This window comes from Carettochelys insculpta, chromosome 23 (assembly GCF_033958435.1).
Source record: "Carettochelys insculpta isolate YL-2023 chromosome 23, ASM3395843v1, whole genome shotgun sequence".
NCBI classification, from domain to species: Eukaryota; Metazoa; Chordata; order Testudines; family Carettochelyidae; genus Carettochelys; species Carettochelys insculpta.
Window position 1 is genome coordinate 17,644,772 of NC_134159.1, and position 12,808 is coordinate 17,657,579.

The 12,808-nt window shown below is 45.3% G+C and overlaps 1 protein-coding gene and 1 long non-coding RNA gene across 5 annotated transcripts in view; one reads left to right on the forward strand and one right to left on the reverse strand.

The window, feature by feature from the left end:
* The window catches only part of SKI (SKI proto-oncogene), a 164,812-nt gene that overhangs the window by 73,307 nt on the left and 78,697 nt on the right, over window positions 1-12,808 (forward strand). The gene's annotated exons all lie outside the window — the stretch shown is intronic.
* On the reverse strand, window positions 7,412-9,970 carry LOC142025576 (uncharacterized). The gene is made up of 3 exons (XR_012648679.1): window positions 9,951-9,970; window positions 9,815-9,872; window positions 7,412-7,758 (listed from the first exon to the last, which is right to left on the reverse strand). It is a non-coding gene; the product is annotated as an uncharacterized LOC142025576 (long non-coding RNA).

Consider the following 12,808-nt stretch of genomic DNA (forward strand, 5'->3'; position numbering starts at 1 on the left):
GTCTATTGAAAGGCAGCTGGACATTTGTTTGTGGGATGAAAAAAGCTCCTGTTTTATTCTCATGTAGCATTTGTGTGGCATCTTTGCGTGCCAGGACAGTGCCATTTGCTACACTGCTGATCATTGGAAGCTGTGAATTCAGGTCAGGAACCTGACAGTGACACAAGTAAAGTTTTTGGAAGATAAAGCATCTTTATTACTACTACTACTACTACTACGACTACAACTACTACTAAATTATAATAATAAAAAGGAGCAGTATCTTTAACTGAAATGCTTCCTTAAACTACTGTTCAGGGTTTGCCTGGCCCAGAAGTATCTTTTGGCACTGCAAGCATTGTTGTAGCTGTGTCAGTCCCAGGATATTAGGCAGGGAACGTAGGTGAGGTAATATCTTTTATTGGATCAACTTCTGTTGGTGAGAGAGACCAGCTTTGGAGTGACACAGAGCTCTGCTCTTCAAGTCTGGAAAAGCTACTCAGTGTCACAGCTAAATTTGGGTACTCTGGAGAGGAGTTGGGGGAGGGTTCCCTTTGGTTGAGAATCTGTATTCAAACCCACATGATTCTGTGGCCCAGCCTGACTGTAAGTCATGTTCCTTGAGACAACAGGGCTTGAGAGGATTAATTGTCTGTTAGGGGTGACCATGCTCAGTCTGTGGATTGCAAAGGAATAGGTGCATAAATGAACGCTACCAGGATGGGGCTGTGTTATTAGGTGGGCTGTTAGGCAGGCAGATTGTTAGACAAGGTTTCCATAACCGAGTGTGTTATAAAAACAATATTAATGCCTGTCGTCTATAGACAGAATAACTGTTAAAGGACATGTAATGTGCATTCTGCATACTAATATGTCATTCTGTAAAACCACATATGGATTTTTCAGGCCATCAGGGGAAACTGCATTTTTTCCATAAATACCCTACTGTGACTTTAAGAATGCCTGTGATATGCGTCAGCTACAGTGAGGCGGCAGACAAGCTGGGCAGACTGAGATGGGGAGGAAGTGGGAGGAGGGAGTGCGCACAGAGGACAGAACAGCCGCAGTCTGGGCTTGCAGCCTCCTGGCTAGACTGTAGAAACTTTATAATTGAGTTCCTGAGCTGAGCTTCCCCTCCCCTCCCTGCAGCTCGGCTGAAAAACACCCTGGCTCCTAGCCATGCCCTTTCATGGTGACCTTGCCTGCAAATAGTGCATAGGAATTTTTACGGGCACTGTGCACATGCAAAAAGAGAACAGAGAGAGGGGACACACTAGTGCTGTCCATGTAACAACAAATCACGTAAGCTGTTCCCCACCTGGGAAAGCAACTCTGTCAGTGAGCTGGGATTTCACTTTGGTGCATCAGCTCTTTTTACTATACAGTAGTCTCAACATTTGCAAGGGTTCCGTGTTTAGCACTTTTTCAAATGTTGATTTTTTTGTGAATAAGGGGGGGTGCCTAGGGCCCCAGGGGAAGCGGCAGCTGCCAGCACTTCTGCCTGGGGCCCGGGGGGAAGCAGTGGCTGCCAGTGCTCCTACTCGAGGCCCTGGGTAAGTGGTCACTTGGCCACTCGCGAATAATTGAATTCACAAACATTGGGTTCGCTAAGCGTGAGACTCTACTGTACTATTTATTGATTTTTTTTCTACCTTCTCATAATATGAAAATCATACATCTTGAGATTTTTGCGGCTCCGTAGTTTTAAGGAAGTGTTTTTTCCTAATGGCTGGGTCACGTTATGTATAGGAGTGTGTTCGCACATATAGGTCTATGTCTAGATTACAGCAGTTTGTCAACAGAAGTTTTGCTGAAGAGATCTGCCAACAAAATTTCTGTCAACAGAGAGCGGCCAGACTTCCCCACTTCACTGTCAGCAAAACGTCCAACTGGAAGTACAGCGGACAGGTCTGCCTGGTGTCCTGGAAGTCCCATTTGTTGACAGAGGGCCCCCCGGAATGTCTAGACCTCTGTGGACAGAGGCGTTGTGCCTCATGGGGAGTGGGATACGGCTGTTGACAAAAGTGCTGTGTTCTGTCAATTTACTGGGAATCTGGATGCTCACTGGGTTCTGTCAACAATGTAAGTTCTGTAAACCAAACTTCCAAGTGTAGACATAGCCTTCATGTGCTCTATCCTCTGATTTTTATACATACATACAAAATACCATGGCTATTGGCTGTTCAAGCCATGTATTAAAAATACAAGTCACCAGATTCTAGTTTCAGTTTATACCAGTTTAGCTTTGAATCCCCTTTGGAGTAATTGTTTTTCCCCTTAAAAATTTTTGGTTCTTCTGAATCACAGAATTGCTAGAACACTGGACTGGGACTGAGGAGACTTGAGGTCTCTTCTGCCTATGCCACTGTCCTGATGTGCGACCTTGGGCAAGTAATTTCAGCTTTCTGTTGCCTCTCCCATCCTGTGCGTGCATTGTCTAGGTAAATCAGTCTCTGCTCAGAAATGCTTATATCACATGCTGCATAGGCAATACGTAGGACCAAGAGTCTCTCTTTTGGTTAGGTGGTACCATAATAGAATCATCATATTTTCTGTCTTTTACAGTTTCATCCAGTCCTCTAAAACAGGGAATGAACTACTCTTGCAGCTCATACCTACCCGCCCACAGCTGAATCTTGACCTCAGTGGGATTTTGAGGGCGGTGTTCAGCATTTCACAGATCAGGTTTTTCGTAACCTGCTGCCCACTCTCGTCTGCAGGACTCGCCTGTGGCAGGTGTGACTTCAGACCCATACTAGAAGTTCACGATACCAAAGGGAAAATCGATCATGCAAAAGTGGCTTTAATTAAAACTTGTTTTTCTTGTCTGCTCTCTGGTGTTTATGTCTGTGGCACCTCACTCCCTCTAGTCAGCCAGCTTCTTTTCAACGGTTTCAGAAGTTCAGCTGCTGCAGTAAAAGGTAACTTTGTTTGTCCAAGATATTTATCTCCAAAGGAAGGGCCAAGAATAGGGGTCAAGGAGAGGACAGTATGCAGAAAGCTTAAGTGTTTCTGTAACGCTTTTCTAAGGATTCCAATCACTTTATAATGGTTTCCTAATAAAGTTTAAGGTAATTCTGTCACCTGTTTTTCTGAGCACTGCATTCTTGCTTTATGTTGACTAAGGGAGTTAAAAGAGGGTAGGTCTCAGTCAGAACAAGCGCTAATCAGAGAAAGAGGGAGAGATGGTTTAACTTTGTATTTCCATGTACGTGCAGCTTTAAGGCTTCACAATGTGTTTTATGCTTGTTGCATCTCTTGGTAAGAGACCCAGAATCTTGTATAGCGGAGTGCCCAAAGATTTGAAGGCTTTCTTTTGCCACAAGACAGGAGTTGTGTCCTGTGGCTTATGCTGAGACATATGGTGAAGCAGCACCTGTTTTATAAGTACAGGCTCAGTGCAGAGATAACACTGAGAAGAGAAGAAGTTTCGTTATCTTGTTCCCAGGGTCCCACCTGGCGGCCACCTGCTCCATTATTTAATTGGCCCCATTCCCTGTAATCCCCACACTAACCTCAGGGTAAAGGAGAGGTAGGGCAGGCAGACCGAATCAGCAAGCGGGCTGTTACTGTGAAGTAAGAAGGGTCTCTGGAAGAGTGGTTAAAACAGAAGCCAGTTGGGTTTATTGGGGGAATGTGAGAGTCATCAAGGGGTGGTGATTGGCTTAAGTGCTGTAGTCTGTCACCAAGTGTGAAGGCACATCAAGGATACTTGCCTGCCACAGCTCAGTAATCTGGTGCAAAATGCTTGGGCAATGAACATGTGATGGAAGTGCCATTGTCATCTGATACTGGTCTGGCAGCTCGGAAGTTTGTGGCTTTTTCCCCTTTTGTAACACAAAGTAAAGGTGATAACAGCTGGGAGTATCCAAGTGTAGTTGGCAGTAATACCCACACTCCAGGAATAAACGCTTCAGCTTTGTCTGGGTGTTTATCTGCATGTGGATATGACTGCTTGGTAAACTCCAACACATCTGGTTGCCACCACTGACATTTGCCTATAAAAAGGAAGGTATTTGTCTCATTTTTCAGAGACCAAACTGAGGGTGGCTCTTTATATCAGAAAGGTTTGAGAGAAATTAAGCATGTGCTAGAAATCTGTATTTGTTTTTTTTTCCCTGCTCTCTTCTGATTTTAACCACATTTTTTTTACTGACTTAGCATCACCATGAACATTGAACCATGATTTCTTCACCTAACCCAATCAAGCAGGCAATAGTAGTAAAGAACTAGCAACCCGTGAAGGAAAAATGGCAATATTTAATGAACCCATGCTGATCTGTTTTATTATCACAGCACCGGTAGAAACATTTTAGCCAGTATTTGTGTTATGGAGGAAGGAGGTCATAGTGCCCTGTGGTTTCCCTGGTACTCAGGCATCTATAAATTATAGATGCTGGACTATTGGAACATGGAAAGGGTTTGTGAAAAGACACTTAATAAAGTGTAGTTCTGATGTAATCTTTTGCAAAGCACAGTGTTCCCACTTAATTTTTAACATCCATGGGTGGAATAAAGTTTGGTATGTTCTCCAAGGTATGTGTGGATGTGCACTACCAACAGAAACACATGCTGCCTACTCTGAGCGCTCTGCCAGTCAGCTGGAGGGGGCACTTGAATCTCTTCTGAGCGGCCGCCCAAGTGCTCAGCTCACAGGGAACACTGATGGGCAGTATCCTTATCCCTGTTTTCTCAGTGAGGACACTGGGGCACAGAGATGGCAATTGTTTATATGACTTCTGTGTTAAGTTTATGAAGTATTTCAGGATCCTTCAAATTGACAGGCTTTACAGGGTCTGTCTTCATCGCAGATTAACTTGTGTTATCCACAGTGAAGTCGCTCCTCTTGAGTTAGTTTTAGACTGTTTGTGGTGTTGCTTTGGTGTAGACACTGTAGTTATTCCACCTCCTGGACTGGCATTAATGAGGTCAACAGAAGAGTTCTGTCAGCCTAGCACTGTCTATACTGAGGGTTAGGTTGACTGCCTGGCTTAGGGATGTGGCATTTTATGTGCCTGAGCGATGTAGCGGGCTCAGGTTTTTTATTGCACGCTCAACCTAACACCAGTGAGACCAGCCTCAGTGTGAAGTAAGCCTTGCACTGGTGTGTCCCCACTGATGCTACACTCACTTATGCATCATACTAATATTTCTGGTGCCCTTGTTCTTTACACTGCAGTGAACTGATTTCCTGTATAAAACTTGAGCATTTTGCTATACCCCCACAGTGGTGTGAAAATGCAACCTCATGCTGAGGTAACAGTTTTTTGTGTGGGTGGGACACAAGTTAGGGGCCACACTGGAGATATGCAGTGAACACAAACATATCGAAATGCCAAATCAGGATCCCAATTTTGAACAAGGCCTAAATTTCTCAATATCCCACATAAACTTTTTGAACTCTTCATACCTTGCCACTTAGACATGTGGAGGGCCAAAGCCTGCTAATCATGATCCTCCTTGCTTTCAGGGCTGTAAAAGGGGATAATTTTTCCTGAGCCCTCTCTAGCCTTTAGAGATGATGTGACATTTCTTACTGCTACACAGTGGGGCTGGGATTTCCATTTTGACAAGCAATTGGCTTTTGGGCCCTTGTGTAGCTCAGTGTGCAGGAAAAGGGAGGGGAAAGACTTCCAGGGGAGAAAAGTTAAACATTTTCAGCATGACTAAGCCAGAGTGTCTGATAAGTGTTTTTCTGACAGTCCAGCCCATGGGGGCCAGCAGAGATACCCAGCCAGTGTGATGCAGCTCCTGCTGATCTGTAGCATTAGTAATGTAAGCGGCTTTCTGTATTGTATCCCTAACCTCCATTCCCAGATAAGTGATGTTCACCCAGACTGCTCAGCACATATATCCATATCCACACTCCTTCAGTGGGATCCCGAGCAGTGAAGCGGAAGTGGGGCATCTGAACAAGAGGTAAGTGACCAGGGTCTATTGGATGAGAATGAATTGCCCTTGACTCTGTGCCAAAAGATTCCTTTCCTGCATAGAGAGCTGCTTAGGTGACCTTCATAGATGTAATATTACCTACCTATTGTAACAGTCATGCCAGATTTCCTCATGCTCTTGAAGGCTTTGAATTCTCTTTAATGAGTAACTATGGTGAGAGCCCCCAAAGCCTCTGTGTGCAAGCCCCAGGCGCTTCTGGTGTCACTGGCACATTTAAATTACTCATAGTGCTAAGAAGAGTGTATGGAGTTCTGTAGATGCAGGGCCCAGCTCTCAGTGTGTGAACTTTGGGATAGAATTGGGAGAAGGTTCAGATGGCTTTTACCTTGGACTCTCCATTTTATGTCTTGCATCCTTGCTCATGGGGTAAGTGAGAGCAGCCTCAGAGATGCTTTGGCTTGCACCCCATTTCCCAGGAAGCCCTACAGCCACACCACTGGCACATACCACACCCAGTCATCCCTTTACATCAGAGGCTGAAAGCAGGGCTGCTATAGAGACTGTGCACCAGCTGGACATGCATTGAGAGTATTGCTGCATGGCCCCTGTTTCAGACCCCTTTATGCTGTTAGAGCACTGGAAAGTGGCCTCCTTGCGACTGAGAATCCACTGCACAGTCACTGGCTCCAGTTTGGAGCTTGGAGATGGAAACATTAGCAACTATCAAAGGTTGCTGGGCTTCTGAACGCTGCCCTCCTCCTTCGCCCCCCTGCCCTCTTGTGAAACATCAGGGTGGTAATGAGATTCTGCACCAGCAGAATGGAACAGTAGGAGGTGACCCACTAAATTGTCTTGAAATCAGACTGCATTAAGCCATTTCTATGCCACCTGCCAAATGCATATTACTGCCGTGGCTGAGAGTGCTGAAGCCATTTACAGATAAGAAAAGATTAGTGCCCTCAAAGGAATGAGATGGTGTATGTGAAGGTGTCTGTAACAATTTAGCCAGAAAGCCAAATCAGTACAGCATCTGTATCTTACTTTCTCATTTATTTGGTTTGGGTAGGTGAGGGAAAGAACCTCATGCCAGCAGGAACACACATCTGCTGCCACCCTGGTTCAAACACTCTTGATGTTTGAAGGAATTGTTTTTTTAAAAAACAGACCATTCCTATGGGTGTATGATATATCTCCTGCTTGGCCTTGGATTGACCCTACTGGAGAAAGTTCCGAGTGCATTACAAGGGCTGGGGTGGGGTTGGGGAGAAGAAAGGTGGCCTGGTAGTTAAGGTGCTGTGCTGGGACTGTCAGGATCCAGCTTGGATTCATGGCTCTGTCGTGATCTTCCTGGTGATCACGGACAAGTCGCTTCATGTTTTCCATGACACCATCTGTACCGTGTTGGTCTTGTCTGTTTAGCTTCTAAACCAAGGTCTGACTGTCTCTAATGGTATGAGTGTGTTTTTTACAGCATCTAGCACCTTGTTTGGGGCAACTGTTATACCAACAATAAGAGGAAGAGGTCGAGGATAGAATGAGTTAATGCCTTTATTGGTTTCAGTGTAAACAGGGTCTGGCTGTTAGTGAGGAAGAAAATTCTTCCCCTCACATTACCAGGGGGAAGAAGGGAAATAAATGCACCTGCAGCTGTTGCCTTGTTGCTGAGCAAAAGGGGACATTGATTATTGACTTGGTAAAGGTCACATGTCCCAAGTACCCTTCCTTCCCAGGGTATGATGTTCAGACTCAGGGTACAAGAAGTCGTCCTGTGGCACCTTATAGGCTGAGATATTTTGGAGCACAAGCTTTCATGGGTAAAGACCCATTTTGTCAGTGTCATCTCAGGAGATCTAGGAAGAGGATTAGCGTCAGAAGAAAAAATAGACCCTGTGAGAAACAGAGACATTTACATCAACAGAACTCATGGTGCACCAAGCTAGCCTGGTTTAATGCTCAGCTTCAACAAAAAGCACCTATTAATCTATCTTTCCCCCTTCCATCGTTCTCCTCTCAGCTTTAGAGTAGGTTCAAGTTGAGGCAGATTGACTCACCTGACCCTGCCCGCCCACCAAAGAATGTGTTTAATTCACAGACTGAAGGTTTAAGTTGACTCAGCCACTGCAAGAGCTTTGATCCGTATTAGAGGACAGTGACGAAGCGAAACCAGGGAGATCAAATTGCAGTAGGTGAACTGAGGGCTTTTGCTCTAGAACATCCCCTCCCCTTAGGAGCAGCGTGTTCCCTGTAAGATGAGTGGTTTGGGTAGCTGCGCAGGAGAGATTAAAATGTCTCCCAACAGATTAGCAGAGGACCCACTGCGGGCAGCATGTGTTTCTACTGGTGCTGCATATCTGCACATGCCTCAGTGCACATACCAAAATTTATTCTGCACGCGGAAGTTAAAAATTAGAGGGAACATTAGACCATAGAGGGGACAAGAATTGGCAAGGAAGGGCAGGACAGCTTGTCAGTGGTACAGAGAGCTGCCCGTCCACCTCCCTGCAAGTTTGGACACGTAATGCAATTATTTTTTAGAAAAGTCAGGCATGGGTAGCCTAAGATATGGACAGAAACTGTCCTTCCAGAAAAGGGAATCTTTCATACGAGGGAGGTTGCTTGGGCATGAGATAACCAGGTTGTGTCCTTCAGAAGTGCTGTGTGGGAGGTGCACGGGGGGGGTCCTATATACTCACTCAGCATATCTCCCCTCCCCTCCCCCATACTCACCGCTTCTGATGAGTTGCAGCTGCACCCTTTCAGGGGTGGGGTGGGAATTGCCCCACACATGCTGGAAGTGGCGGGTGGGATACAAGCTGGGAGAGGAGGGCATGGGCAAGGAAAGGATGGGGCATGGGAGGGAAAACAGGTGGGACAGGGGCACATAGCTGGGCTCCCCCTCTGCAGTCCCTGCACCAGTCACCTCCGGTGTCCTTGATGCAGTGAGGGAGCCTGGCCTTGTTGTTACATCAGGAGATGAGAGTCATTGATTCCTGCTGCTGACTCTCTCTAATGTAGACTTCCCTAGCCACTTTTTCAGAAAACAGAGCAGAGACATCTGAGGACTTAGGGGGGATGGATTTGCTGGTCAAATATCCAGTACACATGATTTCTCTGTAATTTTAGAGCAAACCTCACCTCTGTATTTCTCTGAGTTATTTTTTATATTTACAGAACTCTTGTGGACTTTAATGCAGCTGGATTCAAGGTGTAAATAACAACTGAGCATGGGTTCCAAATTGAATATCCTCAATATTTCCTCCAGCACCCCTGCATTAGTTAAGAAGGGCCCTGCCGGAACATAACATCATTGCCACATGTCTAGCCACCACCGGGTAGTAAATGTGCCCGTCATCATGGTCTCTGAGGTCACTTGCTGTAGAGAATCCCCATAGGGATAGAGAATATTGTATTATGCCTCTTATGATTCCTGAAACCCCCAGTGTGTAGAGCTTTTGGTGGGAAGCCAAGCTTCTCTCCCCTTTCTCTCATGCACACACACATTCTCTCTCTCTCTTTCTTTTCCCTTCCCATTTGTGCCAAGAATGTGGGGAGGGGAGGAACCACACAGGAAATGCCTCCTCTTTTTTCTTAACGACATTTCCAGCTGCAGTTGGATGGGAGAATTCGGGGTGGGGGGAGGGCGTCAAATTGGTGGAAGGCTGTTCAGCTGCCAAATCCGACTGGTACGTCTTAGCTCTGGAGACAGAAGAGCCTTTTCTCCCTCATCTTGGCCCATTTTAAATGTTCTGCTGAAAGACAGAGGGGGAGAAGAAGCTGGTGACATCAGTCCTCCTGTTTTTTTATTTATATGCAGATTTCTTTTCAGAGCTAAATTGCAGCTTTACTTTTAGAAGTTTTAAGTGGGATCAGTTTAGAAACAGATTAAGAAGTGTGACGCCTTGTCCTTAAAATAAATCCATCTTGTCTATCTTATCTATCTTACCTTATGTATCTGCAAATGCATTACTGTGGTCTCCAAGCAGGGCTTTCAGATCTTCTACCTGTGAGGTGATTTGATAGTATTAATAACCTGGCTGTCGTGCTGGAATTTAGAACATCGCATTCCGAAGCTGAATCACCTGATTTTGGTGGCTTTAAGTGGGTTCTTTGAGGCAGCATTGCCTTGCAGTTTGTGCTGTTCCCAGCGAGGCAGAGGGATTAGCTGGGAAGCTGAAGAGTTGGAAAAGGTGAGCAGGGGAAATCAGGCTTTTTTTCCTCCCTCTAACATTCCTCCTCTTCCTGTTGCACAGTTGGAGGAGGAGGTTGGACTGACCCATGACACACTGAGCCTGTTGTGTTGATTCTCTGCCCAGTGTCTTTAGATCTTGTGCTAGGCTCCTTTGACAGTAAAGCAGAATGGATGGCAGAAGTTGAATTTGGGAGTGAGCTCCTAAGAAAGGCAGGGAGATTCATGGGGCCGCAGTCTTGCTTTGGATGTGGACAAGCAGCACAAAGCTCTTAGAGACCCAAACGTTGTCAAGTTGTTATTGCGTGTCATGCCAGCCATATCTCTCTGTTACAAGGTGCAGTGAGACATCACAACTCCACAGCGACTTACCTCTGGGAGGGGAGGGAGAAACAAAATGATTGTCATTAACAGGCTTGATTGTCTGTGTTCAGAACCCCTATTAAAAATGCATCATGCTGAGGAGACAGTCTAACACAGCGTGTAAAAAGATGGGTCGTGATAATTCTGTCTTGCTTTGAACTGCAGCCTCAGATGAAACAGACAGGATGGGAGGGGTAGGGGGAAATTTAAAACCCAGTGACAATTCATTGCGGAGTGTGGTGGCACTGTGCACTTGTGTGGCCAGTGTGTGACTAAGGATATGTCTTTACTACCTAAAAGGAAATTTTTCTTCACACAGCGCACAGTCAACCTGTGGAACTCCTTGCCAGAGGAGGCTGTGAAGGCCAGGACTCTATTAGGGTTTGAAAAAGAGCTCGATAAATTTTTGCAGGTTAGGTCCATAAATGGCTATTAGCCAGGGGTAAAGTATGGTGCCCTAGCCTTCAGAACAAGGGCAGGAGATGGATGGCAGGAGATAAATCACTTGATCATTGTCTTCTGTTCTCCTTCTCTGAGGCACCTGGCATTGGCCACTGTCGGCAGATGGGATACTGGGCTGGATGGACCTTTGGTCTGACCCAGTATGGCCATTCTTATGTTCTTACCTGGAAGAATTACCCTAACAGGGTTGATCTTCTGGAGTTTGATTTTGTACATCTGGTAGGGATACGTGAAATCCAGTGATCAGGGGGTAACAGTCAAACCTCTGAACTCCTTGATATTGCAAGGAGTAAGGGAAGTTGATGGGAGAGCGTCTCCTGTAGACCTCCCTCTATGAAGACGGCCAGGTAAGTTGAGTGCAGATTCGTCGATTTCAGCTAGGCATTTGCCATATCTGGAATTGCATATCTACAATTGACTTTAAGGTCTAATATAGATCTGGCCTAAGTGAGGATCACAGAGAAAGAGTAAGAATGGCCATACTGGGTCCCATTGGTGTCCATCTACTTTATTATCGTGTCTCTGATTGGTCAGTGTGAGATGCTTCAGAGAGAATGAACAGAATGGGGCAGTGCTGAGTAATCCATCCTCTGTCATCCGGTCCCAGCTTCTAGTAATTGGAGGTTTAGGGACACATGGAAAATGGGAACTTACTGCCTTCTTTTTTGAACCCAGTTATACTTTTAGCTTTCACAGCATCATCTGGCAGTGAGTTCCATAGGTTGACAGTTGCGTTGTATAAAGAAGTGCTCACTCTTGTTTGTGTTAAACCTCCTGCCTACTCACTTCATTTAGCAATCCCTGATTCTTGTGTTATGCAAAGAAGCAAATACTCACTTTCTCCGTACCCGTGATGATTTTGTAGACCTCTATGCTATCCCATCTGAGTCATCTCTTTTCCAAGCTGCAAAGTTCCGGTCTTATTAATCTTTCCTCATATGGAAGCTGTTCTGTACTCTTAATTATTATTGTTGCCCTTTCTGCACCTTAACCAACTCTAATCTCTTTCCGTCTGTCTCTGTTATGTCTGTCCGTCTTAGACGAGGCAATCAGAACTGCACTCAATAATCCAGATATGGGTGGACCATGGATGTGTGTGTGTATATCCAAAATATACTCAAGATATTTGAGTCAGAAATTGATTGCGAAGGATTACAAGTGGATTGCACAAAAAAAAGGTGATGGCACGAAAATGGCAGATGAAATTCAACTCTGGTATGTGCCAAGTAATCATAGAATCATAGAAGAGTAGGACTGGAAGGGACCTCGAGAGGCCATCGAGTCCAGCCCCCTGCCCTCATGGCAGGACCAAGCATTTTCTAGACCATCCCTGAAAGCCATCTGTCTAACCTCTTCTTAAATAGCTCCAGTGATGGAGATTCTACCACCTCCCTTGGCAATTCGTTCCAGTGTTTGATCACCCTGACACTTAGGAACTTTTTCCTAATGTCCAACCTGAACCTCCCCAGCTGCAATTTCAGTCCATTGCCTCTTGTTCTATCCTCAGAGTCAAGGAAGAACAAGTTCCCTCCCTCTGCCTTATGACACCCTTTTAGATACCTGAAAACTGCCATCATGTCACCCCTCAATCTTCTCTTTTCCAAACTAAACAAGCCAAATTCTTTCAGCCTTTCTTCATAGGTCATGTTCTCTAGACCTTTGATCATTCTTGTTGCTCTCCTCTGGACCCTCTCCAATTTCTCCACAAGGAGCAGAATTTCTCTTCTCAGTGTGCAGTTGTAGTCCAAGAAGCTAATGTTCTATTGTCAACCAATAGGAAAGGGATACACAGGAAGTCATAAAATATCATAAGGCCCCTATACATATGTATTTTATGACTTCCTGTGTATCCCTTTCCTATTGGTTGACAATAGAATGTTAGCTTCTTGGACTACCACTGCACACTAAGAGGAGGTTTTCAGAGAA